The 24,743-nt window shown below is 40.0% G+C and overlaps 2 long non-coding RNA genes across 2 annotated transcripts in view; one reads left to right on the forward strand and one right to left on the reverse strand.

Moving 5' to 3' along the window:
* The first annotated feature begins 5,703 nt into the window (after positions 1–5,703).
* The window catches only part of LOC147577244 (uncharacterized), a 72,402-nt gene continuing 53,362 nt past the window's right edge, over positions 5,704–24,743 (forward strand). Inside the window, exon 1 of the long non-coding RNA XR_015240071.1 lies at positions 5,704–6,174. This is a non-coding gene — a long non-coding RNA (uncharacterized LOC147577244). The remainder of the gene's footprint in view (positions 6,175–24,743) is intronic.
* LOC147577245 (uncharacterized) lies at positions 17,649–22,291 on the reverse strand. The gene is made up of 2 exons (XR_015240070.1): positions 22,227–22,291; positions 17,649–17,912 (listed from the first exon to the last, which is right to left on the reverse strand). It is a non-coding gene; the product is annotated as an uncharacterized LOC147577245 (long non-coding RNA).

Below are 24,743 nucleotides of genomic sequence, written 5' to 3' on the forward strand. Positions count from 1 at the left end.
AATATAAAAAGACAATAACCCTGGTCAATGAAGAAGATACTCAGGTAAGGCCTAAAATCAGAGTTGTAAATCAGAAATTTCAAACTGACAGCCAGCCCACAAACATGTTTTGTTTGGTTCCAAAAGTGTTAAAGATTTGAATTAGTTACTATCATAAAAATATACATTTCTAGCTTCTCTTTTTTTTGCATAAACTCAGTGATTTATTTATTTTATTTTATTTTATTTTTTAAAATTTACATCAAAATTAGTTAGCACATAGTGCAACAATGATTACAGGAGTAGATTCCTTAGTGCTCCTTACCCATTTAGCCCATCCCCCCTCCCACAACCCCTCCCATAACCCTCAGTTTGTTCTCCATATTTATGAGTCTCTTCTGTTTTGTCCCCCTCCCTGTTTTTATATTATTTTTGTTTCCCTTCCCTTATATTCATCTGTTTTGTCTCTTACAGTTCTCATATGAGTGAAGTCATATGATTTTTCTCTTTCTATGACTAACTTCACTTAGCATAATACCCTCCAGTTCCATCCACATAGTTGCAAATGGCAAGATTTCATTCTTTTTTTGCTTACCGAGTAATACTCCACATATATATATGTATGTATGTATGTATATATATGTATATATATATATACATATATATACATACATACATACATATATATATACATATATATAACACATCTTCTTTATCCATTCATCCATCGATGGACATTTGGGCTCTTTCCATACTTTGGTTATTGTTGATAGTGCTGCTATAAACATGGGGGTGCATGTGTCCCTTCAAAACAGCACACTTGTATCCCTTGAATAAATACCTAGTAGTGCCATTGTTGGGTCATAGGGTAGTTCTATTTTTAGTTTTTTGAGGAACCTCCTGACTGTTTTCCAGAGTGGCTGCACCAGCTTGCATTGCCACCAACAATGGAAAAGAGATCCTCTTTCTCTGCATCCTTGTCAACATCTGTTATTGCCTGAGTTGTTAATGTTAGCCATTCTGACTGGTGTGAGGTGGTATCTCATTGTGGTTTTGATTTGTATTCCCCTGATGATGAGTGATGTTGAGCATTTTTTCATGTGTTGATTGGCCATCTAACTGTCGTCTTTGGAGAAGTATCTATTCATGTCTTTTGCTCATTTCTTCACTGGATTATTTGTTTTTTGGGTGTTGAGTTTGATAAGCTCTTTATAGATTTTGGATACTAACACTTTATCTGATATGTCGTTTGCAAATATCTTCTCCCATTCTGTCGGTTGCCTTTTGGTTTTGCTGATTGTTTCCTTCACTGTGCAGAAGCTTTTTATTTTGATGAGGTCCCAGTAGTTCATTTGTTTGTTTGTTTGTTTGTTTCCCTTGCCTCTGGAGATGTGTTGAGTAAGAAGTTGCTGTGGGCAAGATCAAAGAGGTTTTTGCCTGCTTTCTCCTCGAGGATTTTGATGGCTTCCTGTCTTACATTGAGGTCTTTCCATCCATTTTGAGTTTATTTTTGTGTATGGTGTAAGAAGGTGGTCCATGTTCATTCTTCTGCATGTCACTGTCCAGTTTTCCCAGCACCACTTGCTGAAGAGACTGTCTTTATTCCATTGGATATTCTTCCCTGCTTTATCAAAGGTTAGTTGCCCATACGTTTGTAGGTCCATTTCTGGGTTCTCTATTCTGTTCCATTGATATGAGTGTCTGTTCTCGTGCCAGTACCATACTGTCTTAACGATTACAGCTTTGTAGTATAGTTTGAAGTCTGGGATTGTGATGCCTCCTGCTTTGGTTTTCTTTTTCAAGATTGCTTTGGCTATTCAGGGTCTTTTCTGGTTCCATACAAATTTTAGCATTATTTGTTCTAGCTCTGTGAAGAATGCTGGTGTTATTTTGATAGGGACTGCATTGAATATGTAAATTGCTTGGGTAGAATCGACATTTTAACAATATTTGTTCTGCCTATCCAGGAGCATAGAATCTTTTTCCATTTTTTTGTGTCTTCTTCAATTTCTTTCATAAGCTTTCTGTAGTTTTCAGCATATAGATTTTTCACCTCTTTGCTAAGATTTATTCCTAGGTATTTTATGGTTTTTTGTGCAGCTGTAAATGGGATTGATTCCTTGATTTCTCTTTCTGTTGCTTCATTGTTGGTGTATAAGAACGCAACCAATTTCTGTACATTGATTTTATATCCTGTAATTTGCTGATTCATGGATCAATTCTAGCAGTTTTTTGGTGGTATCTTTTGGGTTTTCCATATACAGTATCATGTCATCTGCGAAGAGTGAAAGTTGACCTCCTCCTGGCCAATCTGGATGGTTTTTATTTCTTTGTGTTGTCTGATTGCAGAGGCTAAGACTTCCAATCCTATGTTTACTAACAGTGGCGAGAGTGGACATCCCTGTCTTGTTCCTGACCTTAGGGGGAAAGCTCTCAGTTTTTCCCCACTGGGGATGATATTAGCATTGGGTCTTTCATATACAGCTTTTATGATCTCGAGGTATGCTCCTTCTATCCCTACTTTCTTGAGGGTTTTTATCAAGAAAGGATGCTGTATTTTGTCAAATGCTTTCTCTGCATCTATTGAGAGGATCGTATGGTTCTTGTCCTTTCTTTTATTGATGTGATGACTCACATTAATTGTTTTGCAGATATTGAACCAGCCCTGCATCCCAGGTATAAATCCTACCTGGTCATGGTGAATAATTTTTTTAATGTATTGTTGGATCCGGTTGGCTAATATCTTGTTGAGGATTTTGGCATCCATGTTCATCAGGGAAATTGGTCTATAGTTCTCCTTTTTAGTGAGGTCTCTGGTTTGGGGATCAAGGTAATGCTGGCTTCATAGAAAGAGTTTGGAAGTTTTCCTTCCATTTCTATTTTTTGGAACAGTTTCAAGAGAATAGGTGTTAACTCTTCCTTAAATGTTGAGTAGAATTCCCCTGGAAAGCCATATGGCCTCGGGCTCTTGTTTTTGGGCAGAGTTTTGATTACTAATTCGATTTCCTTACTGGTGACGGGTGTGATCAAATATTCTATTTCTTCCTGTTTCAGTTTTGGTAGTGTATATATTTCTAGGAATTTGTCCATTTCTTCTAGATTGCCCATTTTATTGGCATATAATTGCCCATAATATTCTCTTATTATTGTTTTTATTTCTGCTGTGTTGGTTGTGATCTCTCCTCTTTCATTCTTGATTTTGTTTATTTGGGTCCTTTCCTTTTTCTTTTTGATCAGACTGGCTAGTGGTTTATCAATTTTGTTCATTCTTTCAAAGAACCAGCTTCTGGGTTCATTGATCTGTTCTACTGGTTTTTTTGGTTTCGATAGCATTAATTTCTGCTCTAATCTTTATTATTTCCTGTCTTCTGCTGTTTTGGGGTTTTATTTGCTGTTCTTTTTCCAGCTCCTTAAGGCATAAGGTTAGGTTGTGTATCTGAGATCTTTCTTCCTTCTTTAGGAAGACCTGGATTGCTATATACTCTCCTCTTATGACCGCCTTTGCTGCCTCCCAGAGGTTTTGGGTTGTGGTGTTATCATTTTCATTGGCTTCCATACACTTTTTAATTTCCTCTTTAACTTCTTGGTTATCCCATTCATTCTTTAATAGGGTGTTCTTCAGTCTCCAAGTATTTGTTACCTTTCCAAATTTTTTATTAAAGTTGATTTCAAGTTTCATAGTGTTGTGGTCTCAAAATATGCATGGTATGATCTTGATCTTTTTGTACTTATTTGGGGCTGATTTGTGTCCCAGTATATGGTCTATTCTGGAGAACGTTCCATGTGTACAGGAGAAGAATGTATATTCTGCTGCTTTAGGATGAAATGTTCTGAATATATCTGTTAAGTCCATCTGGTCTAGTGTGTCATTCAAAGCCATTGTTTCCTTGTTGATTTTTTGATTAGATGATCTGTCCATTGCTGTGAGTGGGGTGTTGAAGTCTCCTACTATTATGGTATTACTATCTATGAGTTTCTTTATGTTTGTGATTAATTGATTTAAATATATGGGTGCTTCCACATTTGGCACATCAGTGTTTACAATTGTTAGGTCTTCTTGGTGGATAGATCTCTTGAATATGATATAATGCCCTTCTGCATCTCTTGATACAGTCTTTATTTTCAAGTCTAGATTGTCTGATATAAGTATGGCTACTCCGGCTTTCTTTTGTTGACCATTAGCATGATAGATGGTTCTCCATCCCCTTGTTTTCAATTTGTAGGTGTCTTTAGGTCTAAAGTGGGTCTCTTGTAAACAGCATATAGATGGGTCTTGTTTCCTTATCCATTCTGTTACCCTATGTCTTTTGATTGGAGCATTGGTCCATTGACGTTTAGAGTGAGTACTGAAAGATATGAATTTATTGCCATTATGATGCTTGTAGTGTTGGAGTTTCTGGTGGTGTTCTCTGTTCCTTTCTAATCTTTGTTGCTTTTGGTATATATCTTATATATGATTTCTCTAATTCTTAAATCGTGCTCTTTTGCCTTAATCCCCTCTTTTTTTTCTGTTTCATTATTCTCCATAAGTTTGTCCTCTATATTACTGACTCTCTGTTCTGCCTCATCCAACCTTGCCGCTGCAGCCATCCCTGATTGCAGCTCAGTTATAGCATTTTTAATTTCATTCTGGCTATTTTTTACTTCCTTTATCTCTGCAGAAAGGGGTTCTAATCTATTATCTACTCCAGCTAGTATTCTTATTATCGTGATTCTAAAGTCTGGTTTAGACAGCTAGCTTATATCTGTGTTGGTTAAATCCCTGGCTGTTGTTTCTTCATGCTCTTTCTTTTGGGGTGAATTCCTTTGTTTTGTCATTTTAAATTTTTTTTTTCAACGTTTATTTATTTTGGGGACAGAGAGAGACAGAGCATGAACGGGGGAGGGGCAGAGAGAGAGGGAGACACAGAATCGGAAACAGGCTCCAGGCTCTGAGCCATCAGCCCAGAGCCTGACGCGGGGCTCGAACTCACGGACCGTGAGATCGTGACCTGGCTGAAGTCGGACGCTTAACCGACTGCGCCACCCAGGCGCCCCTGTTTTGTCATTTTAAAGGGAGAAAAGGAATTAATAAGGTAGAAAAATTAAAATTAAAAAATATTAAAATTAAAAAATATTATAATTAAAAACTTAAACACACACACACACACAAAATTGAATAAATGATGCTAGATCCTAGGTGTGTTTGGATCTGGGTGTTGAAAGTGGTTTGACAGAGAAAAAAAGGGGGGTGGGAGGAAATCGTTTGAGAATTTGAAAAAATGAATACACTTTACACAAAAGTAAAAATATAGTAATAAAAAATAAAGAAAAAATTTTAATAAAAATTGAAAATAAAAATGAATTTTTTCTCTTTCTGTATTCAAGAAAAAGAAGTGTAAAAGAGAAAAAAAGGAAAAGAAAGAAAATTGAATTGCACTTTATAGTCCATAAACTAAGCCAGCAGTGAGACTTGTGTTCTCGAAGAGCGAGGTTGGCCCAGTTGGGTGAGGCTCAGTGTAATGGCTCCGCTTTCCACTAGATGGCGCTGCTATCCTACTGAGGTGGATTGTTGTGGGTTTCGAAGGTGCGTTTGCGCATGCGCGGGAGCGGTAAAAATGGCGATACTCAGTTACCCAGTCTGTTTTTCGGGATCAGCAATCGCGCAGGCATCCTCTGTCTTCAGCTCTCGGCCACTCCCTGCCTTTTTCACTCTCCCTGACGAGGCCCCAGGCAGTATCTCTCCCGAATTTTGTCTCAGATGTGGCTGCCTTCCCCGGCCCCTTACTTCTGAAGGACTGCCGCTTTGACCCGTTCTGCCCCTCTGCGGGAGGGTCTCACCAAGCAGTGGCCGAATGAGCAATGGCCGAATGTCGGCCGCACCCAGGAACGCTAGCTGGACCCTGCTGCTGCCGGTGCCCCGAGGCTGCGGCCAGGTGCCAGCACATCCCAGAAAATGTTCACGAGACAGTGTAGCAGCAGCGTTTCAGGGATTATAGAAAATCACAACACACCCGGCACCAGGCTTCACCCTTAACCTTGTTCCAGCACCAGCGAATGTGGCCAGTTTGTGGGGTCTGCTGGGACCAGATGGCTTCAACAGTCTCTACCAAATGTCCTTTCAGCAGTAGAACCGCTCTTCCCCGTGTGGCGTGAGAACCTCCCGGACCGCACTCTGTTCCTGGGGATTCGCCCTTTCCACCAGAGCACCACCAGGTATCGGGCTGTGGAGTTGCAGACTCTGCACTCCCCTTGTTTATAGTCTTACTGGAATTTAAACCCTCTCCTTTCTCCTTTCTCCCTTTTTAGTTTAGTCCCTGCGGCGGTTTCCAATTTTCCACTTTCTCTCCAGCTGCTTTGGGGGAGGGGTGCTTTCCCCGTATTCTCCCCCCAGTCTCCGTCCTCTACTCCTCTCACAAAAGCACCTCCCTTCCTGCGCCTTCTCGCTCCCCAAGTTCACTTCTCTGTGCTGCGTACCTGCTGAATTCTGTGGTTCAGGTTGTTCATATTGCTGTGTTAATCCTCCAGTCAGTTTTCTAGGTGTGTAGGATGGTTTAGTGTTGGTCTGGCTATATTTCATGGACGCGAGACATCCAAAACATTTCCATGCTGTTGAGCCATCTTGGCTCCTCCCCCTGGCTTCTCTTTTTTAATGTATGTTTGTTTATTTATTTATTTAGAGAGCATGAGTGGGGGAGGGGCAGAGAGAGAAAGAGGGAGAGAGAGAATCCCAAGCAGGATCCATGCTCTCAGCTCAGAGCCTGACTTAGGGGCTTGATCTTATGACCATGAGATCATGACCTAAGCTGAAATCAAGAGTTGGACGCTGAACCAACTGAGCTACCCAGGCGCCCTGGATTTCTGGCTTTTCTTGAAAAATGAGAACATCTGGGCAGAAGGGAACTGGAGTTGAAGAGCTATCTCCTTTCGATGGAGCATGTGCAGCACAGTTCCCCTCTTCCCCACTGTGTCAGTTCACATAAGTACTTTGCTGGCATATGCTCTTGTAAACATTTCAATTTGCAACCCTGGTGCCAGACAGGAGGTCTCTCACCTCTGCCCCATTCACCTCTCTGGGACATCACAAGTATTGCAAAAATCCTGGAGGTTGGATGTCAACAACCTTGACCAGGCCACTAAGTGAATGTAAGGGGTCTTGATGTCAAACAGCTGAGCTATATGAGTGGCGACTCTTCAGAAGGGATGCCATTCAGTGAGGGGGCTCATTTCATCCCTTCAGCAAAAATGTTCACGTTGCAACCTGGAGAGACTTCAGAGAGAGAGGAGAGCAGCTGGGCTGCTGGGTGTGAGGCTACCTCACACACTCAGTTCCATCTGTGTCTGCTTCAGGTTTGAGACATCTTTGTAAATGTTATTAAATTATGGATTTCTCTGGCTCTAAAAACATTGTAAAACATTGCCTCTCTGCCCTCCATATTCTCATCCCCAATATGAGGAGAATAGATACGAAAAGAAGGTTCTTTTTGTATCAGTGTCTTTTATAAAGCAGTTGCTCAATAAACATTGCCAGATGAGTAATTGAGTAGACAGACTTTGTGAATTCTAGGATGGATGATTGTCCTTCCCATAAGAAATGCATATTTTAGTGAGTGAAGAATATCCACCTCCAGCAAGACTACTTTCCACCTTTCTGTTAATCTCTTTTACTAATCTAATTTCTACTCCAACACCAGGAGGAGCAAGACTTATTTCCCATCAATATTAGGTATTACCCCCTCCACGGCAATCTACATTCAAAGGATTCCCTATTGATGACTTAAAAAAAAAATCTGTCTCCTCTTGAGGGGATATTGAGAATTAGGTGGAATAAATATTTTGGGTGGGCCACTTTCTCACCCTAAGATCAAACTTACATACCTGGATTTGAGATCAAAAGAAATAGCAAGTTCAGACTTTCAGTCAACTGTAGCTTATTTTTTTAAATATGAATGCTGTGAGACGCCTGGTTGGCTTCCTCAGTGGAGAGTGGGACTCTTGACCTCAGGGTTGTGAGTGCAAGCCCCACACTGATTGTAGAGATTACTTAAAAATAAAATCTTTAAAAAAAATTGAAATTAAATAAATAAGATCACCCATGGAATCACAGGACATTTGATGGAGCTAGAAGGAACTTTAGCAAGGAATCACCAAACATGACAATCCATCACAGCAATTAGTGACATTGAAATGCCACCTGCACCAAATTATTATAAATACCAATTTGCTGAATGGCTTTGCAATGTTAAGTACAATGTATTTCTTGAAGAAGGTAATCATCTAAAAATTATCAACATTGGGTTTTAATGAGAGAATTATCTAAATTGTTCTTTAGCACAGTATAAACCTGTTGGAGAGAAGGCATGCTTTGGGGGTAATGGCAGACAAACACCTTATTAAAATTGTATTTCCTGGTTAAGAGTATTTGCTTTCACTTTACAAGACTTGGCTTACACTAATTATTTGATTGGGCAGAAAGGTCATACACAAATCTTTAATATTCAAGGGATGAGGAATGCCTTCCAAGCTCCCAAAGGTACTGAAATAATCAAAGGAACTCAAGCCAGACGGACTTACCATCAGGCAATTTCTTAAAGAAAGTGTCACTCTGTTAGAATATCCAGTGAACAGATTTTCTCAAAGGTTATTGAAGTGCTCGCTAATAGCCATTTTTAAAGTTAAACATATAATAATAATATAATAATAGAACAGGGGTAGGATAGTGTTATATTTTTTAAGTTTTATTTTATTTTTGAGAGACAGAGAGAGAGAGAGACAGACAGAGTGAGCAGGGAAGGGTCAGAGAGAGAGGGAGACACAGAATCGGAAGCAGGCTCCAGGCTCCAAGCTGTCAGCACAGAGCCCAACGCAGTCCGAACCCACCAGCCATGAGATCATGACCTGAGCTGAAGTCGGTCACTTAACCGACTGAGACACCCAGGTGCCCTGAATAGTGTTGTATTAAAGGGCACTACACTTTTACAGCTGCAGAAAACAGGTGGGCAGTTCCTAAAGGGTAGAGGCCCAGGAAATGTAAAGAAATCTCTTGTTGCGTCCTCCTTTAATACGGGAGAAATCAGCCTCAAATAAGCCTCCAGCTGGGGATCTAATAACCGCCCCCCCCACGGACCATATGCAGCAGAGGCACTTGAAGATGTGCCCATCACCAATTACAGTACGGCATACATTGTGGGCTGCCTTCCTAACACTTTCCACTTCCTGTTCCTGCTGCAGAAACTGGCAAAACTATATTCTCATTCTCCCATCCCTGCCCCTTGCACTTAGGAATGGCCATGTGACACAGTTGGGCCAATGAGAGGTGGGAGAAAAGTATGCTAGGGAGTTTAGGCAAAGTTACTGTGTATTCTTTTTTGTTTCTTATAAAAGCAGTTCCTCCTTTTCATCCTCCTTGAACATGCATGCTTATGTCTGGGGCTTTAGAAGCAATTTTGTGACTTTATTAAGTCTCTGAACCCACACGAGAGGCCCGCTTCCTTCTGATTATGGCACTAGGAAAAGGTTCTTTTGTTATTTGCAGCCAAAACACACAGTTGAGGACTAATAACACCTTTTCTTCATGGTTTTTAGTGTATTTAAAATAACATTTCACTAGATGGATTTCTCACTTTCATGGAAAAAAAAATCTTTAAACACACATGGTTCATGGCTAGTCCACTCTCATTCTGGAAAAATTATGTGGAGGCCCCTGCAATCTGTTTTTTACACCACCTTCGTAGGGAGTTTTCCTCTTGTGTTTGGCGTGGGATGGTCTATAATTTCCTTCACATTCCTCTGGTCAAAATATTATTTTTATTTAAAACACTAATTATCCACATGGGATCTGCTCATTCTTGGTTTTCCACAGAGGCCTTTAAATTTTACATCTTAGGTGATACAGTCTTCTGGTGTGTAAAACAAAACTGTAGGAAAAGGAATACAGTCTCCTGCTTCACTGGTAAAACCTATGTTAAAAACTATCGTCAGGGGTGCCTGGCTGGCTCAGTTGGTGGAGCCTGCGACTCTATACGCACATTGGGTATAGAGATCACTAAAAGAAAAACAAACTTAAAAAAAAAAACAAAATATTATCAGATATTTTCTTTCAGATAAAGTTATTAACCACATGGTGATGGCAAAACAAAAGTGTCCACTCGTCCTTGAATCCAACCCGCTTCCCTCCTCTTCAACTATCTTATTAATTTACTTACAACAAAGATTTTTGACTCAAATAAAAATTAATATGGGTATGCACTCTCCTCCTGCCCTTGCTACACAGAAGTTAGCCTAACAGGTTGCCCTACGCCTTTCTTCCCGTGTGAAACCACACATCTTGGAGGCGTTCCATATCTGTGAATGGCATCCACATGTTTACAGTGGTAAAGTATTCCATTGTTTGAATGTACATGAAATATTTAGCTAATCCTCCTTTGTTGGACATTTGGACCATTTCAACAGACAAAGCTGAAATAAAAAACCCTCAAACACACATCATCGTGCACAAAGGAAGAGATACTGTAGGAGAAATACCCAGAAGTGGACTTGCCCAGTCAAAGGGTAGATGCAGTTGTAACTTTGATTGTTAGTGTCAAATTGCTCTCCACAGGAGTTATACCGATTTACATTCCCACTAGCAACAGATGAATGTGCCTGAAGGCAAAGTTAGATTCTACCAATCCCTAGGTGAGAAATGGTATCTTAATATAGTGTTAACTTTTTTATCATGAGGAACTTTGAACATCATAAGTTTTAGAGACCATTTACATTTCTTTTTTCTGTATCTTTTCTGTATCCTTTCTGTATCTGCCAATTTTTAAAAAGTATACATACCTTTTCATTTAAAGGAACTCTATATTAAGGATATTAATTTTCATTTGTAATATGAGCTGGAGATCTTTTTCCCAGTTTATTGTTTGTCTTTTAACATATTTCTGGTGGCACTTTTATTGCCATGCAGAATTTTGGGCTTTTACCTAATCTTTTATGACATCTGAAATTTGAGCCCTGGAAAGACCTTCCTTACTCAGATCAGATAAAGAAATCTATCCATGTATTCTTTTTTTTTTTTTTAATGGAATGGCATTTTTCTTTTTTTTTTTTTTATTATGCAATTTAATGTCAAATTGGTTTCCATACAACACCCAGTGCTCATCCCAACAGGTGCCCTCCTCAATATCCATCACCCACCCACACCTCCCTCCCACCCCCCATAAACCTTCAGTTTGTTCTCAGTTTTTAGGAGTCTCTTATGTTTTGGCTCCCTCCCTCTCTAACCATTTTTTTTCTTCCCCTGCCTCTTCTGTTAAGTTTCTCAGGATCCACATAGGAGTGAAAACATATAGAATCTGTTCTTCCCTGTATGACTTATTTCACTTATCATAACACTCTCCAGTTCCATCCATGTTGCTACAAAGGGCCATATTTCATTTTTTCTCATTGCCACATAGTATTCCATTGTGTATATAAACCACAATTTCTTTATCCATTCATCAGTTGATGGACATTTAGCATCTTTCCATAATTTAGCTATTGTTGAAAGTGCTGCTATAAACATTGGGGTACAAGTGCCCCTTTGCATCAGTACTCCTGTATCCCTTGGGTAAATTCCTAGCAGTGCTACTGCTGGGTCATAGGGTAGGTCTATTTTTAATTTTTTGAGGAACCTCCACACTGTTTTCCAGAGCAGCTGCACCAGTTTGCATTCCCACCAATAGTGCAAGAGGGTTCCCGTTTCTCCACATCCTTTCCAGCATCTATAATCTCCTGTTTTGTTCATTTTAGCCACTCTGACTGGCGTGAGGTGATATCTGAGTGTGGTTTTGATTTGTATTTCCCTGATGAGGAGTGACATTGAGCATCTTTTCATGTGCCTGTTGGCCATCTGGATGTCTTCTTTAGAGAAGCATCTATTCATGTTTTCTGCCCATTTCTTCACTGGATTATTTGTTTTTCGGGTGTGGAGTTTGGTCAGTTCTTTATAGATTTTGGATACTAGCCCTTTGTCTGATAGGTCATTTGCAAACATCTTTTCCCATTCCGTTGGTTGCCTTTTAGTTTTGTTGATTGTTTCTTCTGCAGTGCAGAAGCTTTTTATCTTCATGAGGTCCCAATACTTCATTTTTGCTTTTATTTCCCTTGCCTTTGGGGATGTGTCAGGTAAGAAATTGCTGCGGCTGAGGTCAGAGAGGTTTTTTCCTGCTTTCTCCTCTAGGGTTTTGATGGTTTCCTGTATCAAATTCAGGTCCTTTATCCATTTTGAGTTTGTTTTTGTGAATGGTGTAAGAAAGTGGTCTAGTTTCATCCTTCTGCATGTTGCTGTCCAGTTCTCCCAGCACCATTTGTTAAAGAGACTGTCTTTTTTCCATTGGATATTCTTTCCTGCTTTGTCAAAGATTAGTTGGCCATACATTTGTGGGTCTAGTTCTGGGGTTTCTGTTCTATTCCATTGGTCTATGTGTCTGTTTTTGTGCCAATACCATGCTGTCCCGATGATTACAGCTTTGTAGTAGAGGCTAAAGTCTGGGATTGTGATGCCTCCTGCTTTGGTCTTCTTCTTCAAAATTACTTTGGCTCTTTGGGGCCTTTTGTGGTTCCATACAAATTTTAGGATTGCTTGTTCTAGCTTCGAGAAGAATGCTGGTGCAGTTTTGATTGGGATTGCATTGAATGTGTAGGTAGCTTTGGGTAGTATTGACATTTTAACAATATTTATTCTTCCATTCCATGAGCATGGAATGTTTTTCCATTTCTTTATATCTTGTTCAATTTCCTTCATAAGCTTTCTATAGTTTTCAGCATACAGATCTTTTACATCTTTGGTTAGATTTATTCCTAGGTATTTTATGCTTCTTGGTGCAATTGTGAATGGGATCAGTTTCTTTATTTGTAATTCTGTTGCTTCATTGTTAGTATATAAGAATGCAACTGATTTCTGTACGTTGATTTTGTATCCTGCGACTTTGCTGGATTCACGTATCAGTTCTAGCAGACTTTTGGTGGTGTCTGTCGGGTTTTCCATGTATAATATCATGTCATCTGCAAAAAGTGAAAGCTTGACTTTTTCTTTGCCAATTTTGATGCCTTTGATTTCCTTTTGTTGTCTGATTGCTGATGCTAGCACTTGCAACACTATGTTAAACAACAGCGGTGAGAGTGGACATCCCTTCGTGTTCCTGATCTCAGGGGGAACGCTCTCAGTTTTTCCCCATTGAGGATGATATTAGCTGTGGGCTTTTCATAAATGGCTTTTATGATGTTAAGTATGTTCCTTCTACCCTGACTTTCTCGAGGGTTTTTATTAAGAAAGGATGCTGAATTTTGTCAAATGCTTTTTATGCATCAATTGACAGTGTCATATGGTTCTTATCTTTTCTTTTATTAATGTGATGTATCACATTGATTGATTTGCGACTGTTGAACCAGCCCTGCAGCCCAGGAATGAATCCCACTTGATCATGGTGAATAATTCTTTTTATATGCAGTTGAATTCGATTTGCTGGTATCTTATTGAGAATTTTTGCATCCATATTCATCAGGGATATTGGCCTGTAGTTCTCTTTTTTTACTGGGTCTCTGTCTGGTTTAGGAATCAAAGTAATGCTGGCTTCATAGAATGAGTCTGGAAGTTTTCCTTCCCTTTCTATTTTTTGGAGTAGCTTGAGAAGGATAGGAATTATCTCTGCTTTAAATGTCTGGTAGAAGTCCCCAGGGAAGCCATCTGGTCCTGGACTCTTATTCGTTGCGAGATTTTTGATAACTGATTCAATTTCTTCGCTGGTTATGGGTCTGTTCAAGCTTTCTATTTCCTCCTGTTTGAGTTTTGGAAGTGTGTGGGTGTTTAGAAATTTGTCCATTTCTTCCAGGTTGTCCAGTTTGTTGGCATATAATTTTTCATAGTACTCCCTGATAATTGCTTGTATTTCTGAGGGATTGGTTGTAATAATTCCGTTTTCATTCATGATTTTATCTATTTGGGTCATCTCCCTTTTCTTATTGAGAAGCCTGGCTAGAGGTTTATCCATTTTGTTTATTTTTTTAAAAAACCAACTCTTGGTTTCGTTGATCTGCTCTACAGTGTTTTTAGATTTTACATTGTTTATTTCTGCTCTGATCTTTATTATTTCTCTTCTTCTGCTGGGTTTAGGCTGCCTTTGTTGTTTTGCTTCTATTTCCTTTAGGTGTACTATTAGATTTTGTATTTGGGATTTTTCTTGTTTCTTGAGATAGGCCTGGATTGCAATGTATTTTCCTCTCAGGACTGCCTTTGCTGCATCCCAAAGCGTTTGGATAGTTGTATTTTCATTTTCATTTGTTTCCATATATTTTTAAATTTCTTCTCTAATTGTCTGCTTGACCCATTCATTCTTTAGTAGGGTGTTCTTTAACCTCCATGCTTTTAGAGGTTTTCCAGACTTTTTCTTGTGGTTGATTTCAAGCTTCATCACATTGTGGTCTGAAAGTGTGCATGGTATGATCTCAATTCTTGTATACTTATGAAGGGCTGTTTTGTGACCCAGTATGTGATCTATCTTGGAGAAGGTTCCATGTGCACTTGAGAAGAAAGTATATTCTGTTGCTTTGGGATACAGAGTTCTAAATATATCTATCAAGTCTATCTGATCCAGTGTATCATTCAGGGCCCTTGTTTCTTTATTGATCCTGTGTCTAGATGATCTATCCATTGTTGTAAGTGGAGTATTAAAGTCCCCTGCAATTGCCACATTATTATCAATAAGGTTGTTTATGTTTGTGATTAATTGTTTTAGATATTTGTGGGCTCCTGTATTTGGCACATAGACATTTAAAATTGTTAGCTCTTCCTGATGGATAGACCCTGTAATTATTATATAATGCCCTTCTTCATCTCTTGTTACAGCCTTTAATTTAAAGTCTAGTTTGTCTGATATAAGTATGGCTACTCCAGCTTTCTTTTGACTTGCAGTAGCATGATAGGTAGCTCTCCAACCCCTCACTTTCAATCTGAAGGTGTCCTCAGGTCTAAAATGAGTCTCTTGTAGACAGCAAATAGATGGGTCTTGGTTTTTTATCCATTTTGATACCCTATGTCTTGGTTGGAGCATTTAGCCCATTGACATTGTGTTATTATTGAAAGATACGGGTTTAGAGTCATTGTGATGTCTGTAGGTTTCATGCTTGCATTGATGTCTCTGGTACTTTGTCTCACAGGATCCCCTTTAGGATCTCTTGTAGGGTTGGTTTAGTGGTGATGAATTCCTTCAGTTTTTGTTTGGGAAGACCTTTATCTCTCCTTGTATTCTACATGACAGACTTGCTGGATAAAGGATTCTCAGCAGCATATTTTTTCTGTTCATCACATTGAAGATTTCCTGCCATTCCTTTCTGGCCTGCCAAGTTTCAGTAGACAGATCCATCACAAGTCTTATTGGTCTCCCTTTATATGTTAGAGCATGTTTATCCCTAGCTGCTTTCAGAATTCTCTCTTTATCCTTGTATTTTGCCAGTTTCACTATGATATGTCATGCAGAAGATCGATTCAAGTTACATCTGAAGGGAGTTCTCTGTGCCTCTTGGATTTCAATGCTTTTTTCCTTCCCCAGATCAGGGAAGTTCTCAGCTATGATTTCTTCCAGTACATCTTCAGCACCTTTTCCTCTCTCTTCCTCCTCTGGAATCCCAATTATGTGTACATTATTTCGTTTAATTATGTCACTTAGTTCTCTAAGTCTCCCCTCATACTCCTGGACTTTTTTATCTCTCTTTTTCTCAGCTTCTTCTTATTCCATAATTTATCTTCTAATTCACCTATTCTCTCCTCTGCCTCTTCAATCTGAGCTGTGGTCGCCTCCATTTTATTTTGCAGCTCATTTATAGCATTTTTATCTCCTCCTGACTGTTTCTTAGTCCCTTGATCTCTGTAGTAATAGATTCCCTGCTGTCCTCTATACTTTTTTCAAGCCCAGGGATTAATTTTATGACTATTATTTTAAATTCATTTTCTGTTACATCGCTTAAATCGTTTTTGATCAGTTTGTTAGCTGTCGCTACTTCCTGGAGTTTCTTTTGAGGAGAATTCTTCTGTTTCGTCATTTTGGATAGTCCCTGGAGTGGCGGGGAACTGCAGAGCTCTTCCTCTGTTCTGTCTGGAGTAACTTGCGTTGGTGGGCAGGGCCACAGTCAGACCTGATGTCTGCCCCCAGCCCACCGCTGGGGCCACAGTCAGACTGGTGTGTACCTTATCTTCCCCTCTCCCAGGGGCAGGACTCACTGTGAAGTGGTGTGGCCTCTGTCTGGGCTACTTGCACACTGCCAGTCTTGTGGTACTGCTTCTATGGGATCTGGCATATTAGCCGGGGTGGATCCGGAAGGTGCACAGGGGCGGGAGGGGCAGGCTCAGCTGGCTTTGTCTTCAGTGGTCTGCTTTGGGAGGGGCCCTGCAGCACCAGGAGGGAGGCAGACCCGATGGAGGGATGGATCCACAGAAGCACAGCGTTGGGTGTTTGCACGGTGCAAGCAAGTTACGTGAGGGGAACTGGCTCCCTTTGGGATTTTGGCTGGGGGATGGGTGAGGGAGACAGTGCTTTCCATGCCTTTGTTCCCGCCAAGCTGAGCTCTGTCCTCCGAGGCTCAACAACTCTCCCTCCTGCTCTCCAAGCAGAGCTGTTGACTTATAACATTCCAGATGTTAAGTCCCACTGGCTGTCAGAACACACTCCGTGAGGCCCCTCCGCTTTTATGGCCAGACTCAGGGGCTCTGCCTTGCTGGGTGGGCTGGCTGCCCCTCCACTGCCCCGGGTCCCTCCCGCCAGTCCCTGTAGTGCACACCGCCTCTCCGCCCTTCCTACCCTCTTCTGTGGGCCTCTCATCTACGCTTGGCTCCAGTGAGTCCATTCTGCTAGTCTTCTGGTGGTTATCGGGGTAAATTAGGCAGATGTGGGTGGAATCTAAGCAATCAGCAGGACACGGTGAGCCCAGCATCCTCCTACGCGGCCAGTTTCTCCTACCTTCCCATGTATTCTTTTAGTAATTGTATGGTTTTATTTTCTTACATTTAAATAGTTGATCTATTTGGAATTTACACCACTATACATTGTGAGATACAGATCTAATTTTTTTTTTCAGTTATTTACCAAGTTGTACCAATAGCAGTTACTGGTAAGTTTGTTTTTTTAGGATCTTTAAATATGAATTTTAGGGGCACCTGGGTGGTTTAGTTGATTAAGTGTTGGACTCTTGATTTCAGCTCAGGTCATGATCTTACAGTTTGTGAGATCGAGTCCCATGTCGGTCTCGACAGTGTGGAACATACTTGGGATTCTCTCTCTCCCTCTGCTTCCCTGCTCTCTCTCTCACGCATGCTGTCTCTCTCTTTCTCAAGTAAATAAACTTTAAATAAATAAATAAATAAATAAATAAATAAATAAATAACAATTTTAGATATCTAGCTAAATGTAATGGTTTCATTATTTTCTAAGCTAAAATTTATAAAAGAAAGGGGTTAGGAAAGTACCCCCTGGTTTGTGCACAATCCACTTGAAGATGGAAGTGAAAATTTAAATTTGTTGTTGAGATTCTTTAATTCACTAGTAACTAGATTGAAATGGATATAGAAAGTTATGTAAGGAAAATGTTAGGTCGTGTTAGGGAAATACTGCTATAGATTTTTATTTTCCTTTTACAAATTGAGGGCAAATGATAAGCAAAATTACACAGGAGACTCAAAGGAGAAGAGCCATTTTTTATTATAAGTAAATGAACAACCTAAAATGGAATTTGATACAATTCTGTCTCAGTATCAAATATCACTCAGTATCACTCAGTCCCGACTCCTGAATGGCCGAATCAAAATGTCTAGAGCTGGGGGGAAGAATCTTGAGCTGGGACCAAGGGATCTATATTTATAACAAGTTCTCAGATGATTGTAATGTAGGCGCTCCCGCACAAGTTAGTGAACTCACATCTAGGAAACTTTGACTTCTAGCCTGAAAAAGAAAGGGCAGAAACCAAGTTCAGAACCACAGAACTAGAAAAAAATGCGAAGGAATGACTGTACCCAACCCATTGTCTTCATTCTTATTAAAGGACACACATGGGCTTCCTCTCCCCAAATATCTCAGTAATCCACAAACACCATCAGAAGCTCAATTTCAAAGTCATCACCCCAACAATCAAGAATTCTTGTCTTTCCACAAATGATGTCTTGCTTTAGTTTGGATCACTTTCTTTTTGTTAAATCCTACTCCAAGAAAAGAGAAAGGAATGAATATTCCTTGAGCTTTGAAAGTGTGCCAGACATTTCATAAACCTTAATGTTTTCACTTGGTTTCCCACAAACGTTGTGAAGTGGATATTATGGCTTTAATGTTTACAGTTAAGAAAACTGAGGCTTGGAGAGATTGTATGACTAGTTTAAGGATACTGAGTAAGTATATTTAGGAACTGTTTTGTGAAATCTTTCTATAAAGAAGAAAATGATCAGCATCTCTTTCTATGACCCTCAGACAAAACCCATGATGGTTTGAAGATACAATAACCAAGCAAATTTTAATCTTTACATATTTAATTTATATTCTTTAGGTACAATTTTGGACCTCAGAAGCCTATTTTAAAAATCATCTCTCCTACAATTATCCCTCTCTCTCTTCACTTGCTTGTTCTTTCATCAACGTATCCCTCAGTACCTGACAGTATGTGCTTTAGTTTACATATGTATTGCCTGTCCTGTACCACTATAATGAAAGCTCCCAAGCACAGGAGCTTGGTCTGTCTTGTTCTCCACTATATCCTCAACACTTGGAACACTGGAAGTCATCAATATTTGCTGAAGAAATAACTGAAAGTGAATTCTTCATTCATACTGGCTTCTTTTCTTTACAACTGCCCAGATTTGAGGTTTTGTTCTGTTTTCAAATCCTGAGCATAGAGCTGGGTGTTTGGGTTAATAGCTGGTTTAATAACCTGCTAACTATAGTATCTCCCTGCTATAGATAATATCTCTGCTCCTTGGGAAAATGAAGGTCTGCAGAAAACAGAGCTTTGAAAATCATTATCATCACATCTGAGCCTTCTTTCCTCTGTGCCATCTACTGTCTCTCTACTTTTACTTTTTTCTTTTCTCTATAATTTCCCTTTTTCTCTACTGGGCACAATCTGTAACATTGTCATTTATTGAGGACTCTCTATGTGTCAAGGAGTGTAAGTTGTATTTCTTGAGGTACTTCATTATATCATCCCAGACACTCAGGTGTCTTACGTCCATTTTTCACATAAGGGATATGAAGTTCCGGGAGAGTAACTCACCTGCCTGAGGAGAAAGAGCTAGGACTCACACCCAAGTTTACATCCACTTAAATCTCGAGCTTTTTTCACAATGTCTTCAGTGTATAAGGGAAACCTGGTTGGCTATAATGTCTCCATGGGCTCTAATGCTACTATTTTCTAAAGACCTGTTACTAAAAGATCTGCTTTGTGAAGCAAAGGTAGGGGAAACATTATATTTCTTTACTTTTATAAATCATGTTAGATATGGTTCATTTCATAATTTACTAAGGTCTGGGGGAAACATAACTTTAGTCATTTTGTGTAGTATATCAGTGAGAAAATGCCTTCAGTCAATGTAAATGAGACCTAATGGGGCTTAAGGAAATAACGGTTATTCCATCAAGTGAAAGAAATCTGGAAATCAGGACTCCAGGTACAGCAGCTCCACAAAGTCATCTAATTCTTAGGATCCTTCCAACATTCTGTTCTGCCATTTTTAGTGCATAATTTTCATGCGCAAAATTGTCTCATGGTTTATGACGACTGCTAGAGCTCTTCTCATGACATCTTCCAGACAGCCAGGAAGGAGGAAAGGTGAAGAAACATGTTCTGTTAGAAAACTTTGCCAAAGGCCCAACCTGTCCCAATCCTCCACCTTCTGTGCCAAATGTGGCCATGGAAGCCTTCCTTCTCCATGGCTCCTGCTGGCTGGCACTTGATGCTCACTTTCCTGATAACCACGCAGCATTCTCCACTTACAGGATGCATTGAAGAAAAGTGTATCGTGCAAGTCTCAGCCACCATGGTACCCACTGCCAATCCCTTATTTCCAATCTTAGGCAGCCGTACCTGTTTCCATGATCTTTTGCAGCATAACAAATAACCCCAAGAGCTTAAATTAAGAGCTTAAAATACAACCAAATATCTCCCATGGTTCTTCATTTTGGGCGCACCTCAATGGGGAAAGTCTCATCTTTGTTGCAACAATATTTGCAACTGAAAACCATTCGTGCAACTGCTTTCATCTCTCTGTACCACTGGAGCTAGCAAGTCCCAATGTCTCTTCCTCCACAGTCTCTCTGTGTGGCCTCTTATCACTTAGTGATCTAGTCAATGCTTATTCCATGGTGTCTGGATCCTAAGAGGCAGTGGTTCAAGGAAAAGTAAGAGAAGCTGTCCTCTAAGGAGCTGGAGGTGACACTAGCAAGGCACCACTTCCTCCATATTCTGCTTGTCAGAAAAAACCATAAGGCCAACCCAGACTGAAGGGGAAGGAAAGAATCTTCACATCCTGAAAGAATGTGGCCACTGTAATCCACCATTCTATACCCTCCCTTTGAGTTGGACCACTCGTTCTTCAACTACATCTTTAACTATTTCTGTAACTACATCCTCTCAGGACAAGCCAATGATAATCTCTTAATGGATCTAACCTTACTGAACAAACATTTTCAGGCCTGAATGACAAAAAGTTACTAACACAATGCACCTGCCTTTCTCTAGACAAGAGAGCCTATAAGAATTGGTTTCCCATAAAAGAGAAATGTTCTTTTGTTTTCCTTTTGGAAATGAGAAAACAGTGGCAAAAAGTCAAGGAATGTATTATTTCAGTAACATTCCAGTTACAGTCACATTCATATTTTTTAATATAGTTAGCTTCTAATTCCCTGTTGTAGTTTGGTAGAGCACAGACATAAGAAAACAAAACTTAATCATGTTTATAAAGACTTATTTTGACAGCTTCAACTTCATTTATATTCAAACAGTTATCATATCCCTGAAAAAGAACAGACAAATAATTGAGTTGGCTCCCACATCCCTTTCCTTCTCATGGTTTAAGAAAAATACGGAGTCATTAGTATATAAATTCAGCTCAAAGCAAAAAGAGATCTTATTGGTTTGTAAGCCTGGGAAATCACAAGAAGGTCTGGTTTCAAGTGTAGCTGGATACAGGTGCTCAAATATTATCACCACTGCCTTTTGCTTCCATGTTCTTGGCTACAGCTCTCAATCATTTGGCTTTATTCCCTCCTGCTACAGATGAGCTTTGCCCAGTAACTGGAAACAGAGTTGCCGGCAGCACCACCATAATTTTCTTCAAGATTAGCCACTCCTAGGAAAAATAACTTCTCCTCCCATCCTAATAATAATCCCAGGGAAAGATTTAATTTTCCTGTTTAGGTCACATGTCCACCTTTGGATGAACTACTTTCCCAGGAGAATGGTATACAAAAAATGCCCCCCCCCCCAAGATGTTCACATTCTAATCTCTGTAGCCTGTGAATATGTTACTTTATGAGGCAAAAGGGACATTGCAAATGTGATTAAATTAAGAAACCTTGCAATGGGGGGATTATCCTGGATTATCCAGGTGAGCCCAATACTATCACAAGGATCTTCAGAAGAAAGGGGCAGAAAGAATCAGAGTCTGAGAGAAGGAACTGAGAACTGTGATTATGGAAGCAGAGATTGGATTGCTGTGCTGTGAAGATGGAAGGAGCCACGAGACAAGGAATACAGGTTTAGAAGGTGGAAAAGGCAAGAAGCAGATTCTCTCTTAGCACCTCCAGATGGAACCAGCTGTGCCAATACCAATTTTGGACTCTGGCCTCTAGAACTGTGAAAGAATAAAGTTTTGTTGTTTTAAGCCACTAGGTTTGTGCTAATTTGTTACAGTAGTGAAAGAAATTAACATGTGTGGTTTCCTGATTTGGCTCTGTTTAGTTTATATGTTTTGATCTGTGGTCAAGGAAGGGGATGGGAGTTGATAGGGAGAGGGGCAGAGTGGGAGCATGTGCTTGACGGTACATCCAAGAGCACATAAAATCAGGAAGAACCCCCCCGAAAGGAAAATTCCTTTGCTGTATGAGGAAGTAGATAGAAAAGAAGGCATGATAAATATAGCCAACAAGCAAACAACACCATAAACAGTAGATACCACAGTCTAGGACTACCATCTAGTACTACCCATAAGTAAAAATGCTGAGTCCAGCAGGAGGAAGGAATTAACAGAGGCCAGGATGTGTAGGACCTACCGTTGGGCCTGGATAATCACGACTCCACAGCAGAAGCAGCTAAGGTTTTCCTGCTCCAATGTCCTGAAAGACACAGAATTTTGAAGAATAAAGCACCTCTTAGAATCAGTAAGACCTAAGCTCAAATCCTCCACTAAGAACAAACACTCTTATCTTGATTTTCAACGGTAACATGGGAGAGCTCGTGATGCCTCAACTCTTCCAGAAAGAATGCCAAATGTTGTAGAAGAGGAAACTGAACGTGCACACTGAGAATTTCACAAGGGTCCCCACACAAGTGCACCTTTCCCTGAGTATTGGTTTTATTATTTAAAATTCAGGTTATTGACTTTAATATAAAACTGATATCTTAAAAGTCCTGTGAATTAATTTATTTTTTCTTCTCAAGTGTTTGAGTTAATTGATGCTCCAGGAAGTTTTGCCATTTTTATTCTGGCTTCAAATAGTCTATGTGTCAATGATTTACATAACACATGTTACCCACTTGTGGGATTAGGTAAGCCCAGGACTCTTCCAGACCTCTAGCTTCTAAGACAATCACTCATAGATTCTGCTGTCCTCAGAGCCTCTGCTGTGAAACAGTTTGGTTTTTCATGGCGCTCCTTAATCTTAGCACGTGGGAAAGGACTTTCCATAGAACTGCACCAATATGTTTGTTTGGGGAAGACAGTCAGAAGGCCAGGAGAAATGAAAAGTCCTTTAGAAGGAGTCATTACAGAGAGGAAAAAACAGAGAGAGAAAGGGAGAACTCTAGATGCACTCATTGTCTGGTTGCAACAGGCAAGAGATCTTAAGCAACTCTGTCCAGTCAGCTCACAAAACCAAGAGAGGTAATGATAACAAGTTAGGGTTTATTGTTTTACACTGCTAAGTTTATGTACCAATAGATAATCAAAACAAGGGTATTGTCTGGAGGAATCTTTGGAAAGGGAAAAAGATAAAATATGTAACTCAGAGGCATAAGCTTCATATGTCTAGGACCCCAGATTCTACCCCTGCACCTCTGATTCACTTTCCATGTTGGATTATAAGGTGTCTCTTTACTTTTTTCATCTCCCCGACTGGAAGACAGTACATGCTTCATAAATGTATGGGGAGGGGTGACTATGCGGTTCAGTAGGTTAAGTGTCCAACTTTGGCTCAGGTCATGATCTGGTGGCTCTTGAGTTCAAGCCCTGCATCAGGCTCTGTGCTGACAGCTCAGAGCCTGGAGCCTGCTTTGGATTCTGTTTCCCTCTCTCCCTGCCTCTCCCCCTCTCATGCTCTGAATCTCTCTCTCTCTCTTAAAAATAAATAAACATTAAAAAATTTTAAATAAATATATGGGGAAACTGGAGTAAGGAGACAGGGAGGCTGGGAACTGAGCCCAAGTGATGGGAGCTACAGCCAGACTCCTACTGGAATCTTTTGTGAGTTGAATTTGGTGGATAGCTCCAAGTAGTACAGTGTAGCCTAAAGATGCTGTGCCACCAGCTCCATTACCTACCAACTGAATAACCATGTTACTCCATATCCTAGGACACATTTCTCACACTGGAATGCAGGAAACAGAACCAACAGGCAGTATCTACAAGAAGTACCAATTGTATTCTAATCATTCGTTTTACAAATATTTATTCAAGATCTGTTATGTTCTAGGCAGAAAGGTAAGCAATTAAAAACAAAATTTTATATTAAAGTAAGTGCAGTTTTAGAAAATTCCATGTAAGCGATTATCAATCAAAATTTTGATATTGTAATGTCTTCCTGTACAAAAAATGGGTCAAAAAATGGGTGGCTCAATCATTTAAGTGTCCAACTCTTGATTTTTGCTCAGGTCATGATCTTGCAGTTTGTGGGATCAAACCTTGTATCAAGTCTTTGCTGACAGCCTTGGAGCCTGCTTGGGATTCTCCTCTCTCTCTGCCCTTCCCCCCTCTCATGCTTGCTCTCTCTCAAAATAAATAAATAAACTTAAAAATATTTGGTAACTCATAGCTTATCTGCACTGGTCTTATTTGAACCACAAAGCAATTTGATTTTTTTTTGTCTTTTTTACAACTTGAATTAGTGCCCAATATTTAAACCTCAGGGGTGTCATTTACTACATTGGATCTCTGGCTTCTCCTGAAAGAAACCAGACGAGCTGGCACCCATAAGCTCATCTCTTCATGTGGCAACAGTCAGCTAGTGCCGAGCTTCAAATTCCCCCTTTTCTTTAGACAAGACCTGGTCCCAGTAGCTTGCCACAGTCCTTGCCACTTCCTATCCACCCAACCAGCCAGGCTGTGTGTGGCCTGCTTCTCTTGGCTGTGGTAACTGCCTGGGCCTGGGAAGTTCACGCTGACGTGGAATCGTTTGTGTCATTTTCCACCATTTGTCACTGACTTCCAAATTTTTAAAATTTTCAGGATACTAGTCTTAGATCCAGAAGTTAGGTCTTTATTTGCCCAAGTCCCAAATCAGAGAATCATAGAGTTGCAATGGACCCACTTTTCTGATGATGGCCATAGCATCCTGAAGACTGCCACCCGACCA

Source organism: Puma concolor, chromosome C2, assembly GCF_028749965.1.
Source record: "Puma concolor isolate L17-30 chromosome C2, mPumCon1.1.hap2, whole genome shotgun sequence".
NCBI classification, from domain to species: Eukaryota; Metazoa; Chordata; class Mammalia; order Carnivora; family Felidae; genus Puma; species Puma concolor.